The sequence below is a fragment of the Psammomys obesus genome, unplaced genomic scaffold (genome assembly GCF_907164565.1).
Source record: "Psammomys obesus unplaced genomic scaffold, mPsaObe1.curated_primary_1811, whole genome shotgun sequence".
NCBI lineage: Eukaryota > Metazoa > Chordata > Mammalia > Rodentia > Muridae > Psammomys > Psammomys obesus.
Window position 1 is genome coordinate 7,192,741 of NW_026596085.1, and position 2,828 is coordinate 7,195,568.

A 2,828-nucleotide genomic window follows, 5' to 3' on the forward strand; every position below is an offset into this window, starting at 1 on the left:
AGCCAAGGCTACACAGAGAAACCTTGTCTCAAAAAAAAAAAAAAAAAAGGGTTATATTTTATTACTTATTTATTTATGTGCATGTCTAAGTCTATGTGAGTAATTATTTTGGGTACCCATGAAAGCCAGGAGAGGGCAGACCTTGGATCCCCTGGAGTCGAAGGTAGAGGCAATTGTGAGTCTTCTGCACGAAGGTGCGGGGAGTCGAACTCCAGTCCTCTGAAAGAGCAGTAAATACTTGGAACTGCAGAGCCATCTGTACAGGCCTAACACACACTGAACTTTAAAATAGTCTCCTGCTTTTCCCATGCCAGGCATGGTGGCATGCATCTGTACCCATAACGACCCAGGGGGCTGAGAGACGCTCTCAAGTTCTTCAAAACCAGCCTGTGTGGAACTGTAAGACACTGTGGTATACCTCTTGCCTAGAAAGCATGAGGCCCTACAATCAATCCCCAATACTGACAAGGGAGGGGTCTGTTTTCTAATTTGTGGGTTTTTGCGTGGAGGCAGGAGTAAAGAATTAAAGGCAGTAAAGGAGTAAAGGCAGTGATTGAGAAAAAATGTGACATAGAAATGTCATCTATAAAATCTTTCTACTAATTGAAAGTTTTCTTCAGCCCAGGAATCCAGTAGTTCTCTGACTTGAATTAAAAAACCTCTTTACGAAGGAGGAACTGAGGGTCAACGGTGCTACTGACACCCCATTTAGGCTCCATTTGGTAAACGATGGGGCTTGAGATGTAAAACAGGCTGCTCTAATCTCAGACCATCGCTTGAACTGCCCGAGTAATTTCTTGAGCCTCTTGGCTGAAAAGCAAGCATTTTTGGTACAAAGATGTTTGTTTCCAGTACATTACCTGAAGAGGTAGCGGCTTCTTGAGAGGATGGTGGGTAATGTGTTTGCACCACGTATGACAGATGCTCCATTTTAATAAAAGCTTCCATGACATCACGACTGTAGGCCCTCGGCTACCAATCTCATGCCACGTTATAACATACTAACACGTTCTCCAAGAGGGGGGGTCCAAGGGCAGGCTATGCAGATACCCTTTCCATGAGCTTCTCCCACCCAGCTCTGCCACAGAAGGTGACCCTCTCATGAAATGAGCCTGTAGGGAATTGCTTCATTTTTAATGATTGAAAACCCGCTCTACTCTGAAGCTGTAAGGGGAGAAAACAGACAGGAATCCAAGACGTTATAAGACAGTAGATTCGCCCTTAAAAGTCTTAATTATTCACTATGTCTGGAAATAATCTTTATTTATTTTTTTTTTTTTTGGCCAGTTTTCTTGGGCAGGAAAGTTAGTTAATAGTTCCATGCTAATAGCTTAGAAGAAGCGTTTGTATACAAGATAAGATGAAGACACACAACTTTAAAGACCGTGGCCAATGAAATGCTGAGCTGCAAGAAGGCTTGGGTCATTCTTGCTCAGATTCTCATCGTTTCAATAGCAACCGCCTATGACTGTAAGGGAAACCGGGGTGTCAGCGCAATGAGGAATTCTGAGCCCCGGTAAGAGCTGAGAAAAGCTGTCACTAGCTTTGGGGCTTCCCTGCCTTCGTTTGTCTTTAGCTGTTATTACTTTACATCTTCCTAGCATTGACTCCATGTTTTACCGAGGCTCCGCTTTGCTTTGCCGCTGAAGAAATGGAACGTAATTGCTACTGAAGAGAGTCCTAAAGTGGACAGCTTTGGTTTTTCTCAAAGAGCTACAAATTCGTCAGTCAACATCATCCTTCCTACTCCCAACACACAAAACCTCCTCTTCCTGGAAGATGCTACTCACAGCATCTTGGAGGATTTAGAAGGCGTGGAGAGTCCACAAAGGTCCAGCTTTGCAGGGACACCTGTCAGGTTGGCATTGCCAGCTGCATCGGGGTCTGTCCTCTGAGATCTGCCGTCACAGTGTTCACAGTGTGGCTCCACAGATCCGGAAGTGGAGAAGGTAAGGGGCTCTGAGGTTTAAGGGGAAGCAAATGTCAGGGCAGAACTTTTAAACAGGCTGAGTCCCTGCTGAACGTGGGCGAGTGAGCCTGACAGCCCAGCCCTGGGAACCCGGCAGAGTGAAAACACGGATTGTGGCTCAGTCAATGAAAAATCTTCATGACGGAATGAAGGCTTTGGACCCCGCATCCAGTGCGCCACGCTAACTCGGCCCTGGCCCCAGACACCATGGTTCCCCGAGGGTTCTCGGCTATAGCCCTTGGGCTTTTTCCTAGAGGCGTCCAGTTTGGCCTTCGTGATCTGAAATCTCTCCCCCTTGGCTGCGGGGCAGACTAAGTAAACCTGGAGGATTACACCAGATAGGATCGAGTCCAGGTGGGTTTACCAGGGTCCAGAGCGCCGGAAGGATGCAAGAGTTTAATTAACTAGTGCCCTCTGTACACGCCCCAAAGGAAAGGGAACCCTAATAGGGACCCCATCAAACTGTTTGATCAGAGGAAATTGGGTTTGCCTTTTCCTCCCCTTCACCCTTCCTATCTCTCAATCAATCCATCTGGATCATTGGCCGAACCAGGGCGACAGCATTAAAAAAGGGCAGAGACTAGGAGGCGGGGCGGGGCGGGGCCTCGCGGGCCTGCAAACCGCAGCCCGGCGGGTGCCGCCTCGCGGGGAGGGATCGCGGCCCCGCACGGTGCGCGTGGGCGCGCAGAGCCGCCTGGATCCCAGGCGTCCGCGCTCCGGGATTTCGCTGGCGCCCGCGCGGCGGCCGGGGGCGGGTGCTTCTGCGGCGGCCGGAGCCGGAGCGCGCACTCCGCCTGCAGCCGAGCAGCGGCCGGGGAGCCGCCACCATGCCAGCCCCGCGCCGCCTGCGCTGACCTGG

General features: G+C 50.1%; 1 protein-coding gene across 1 annotated transcript in view; it reads left to right on the forward strand.

Moving 5' to 3' along the window:
- Nucleotides 1–1,918: 1,918 nt before the first annotated feature.
- Nucleotides 1,919–2,828, forward strand: part of Prickle1 (prickle planar cell polarity protein 1) — a 90,728-nt gene continuing 89,818 nt past the window's right edge. The window contains exon 1 of the mRNA XM_055627097.1: nt 1,919–1,949. The gene's annotated coding sequence lies outside the window, so the exon portion shown is untranslated. The remainder of the gene's footprint in view (nt 1,950–2,828) is intronic.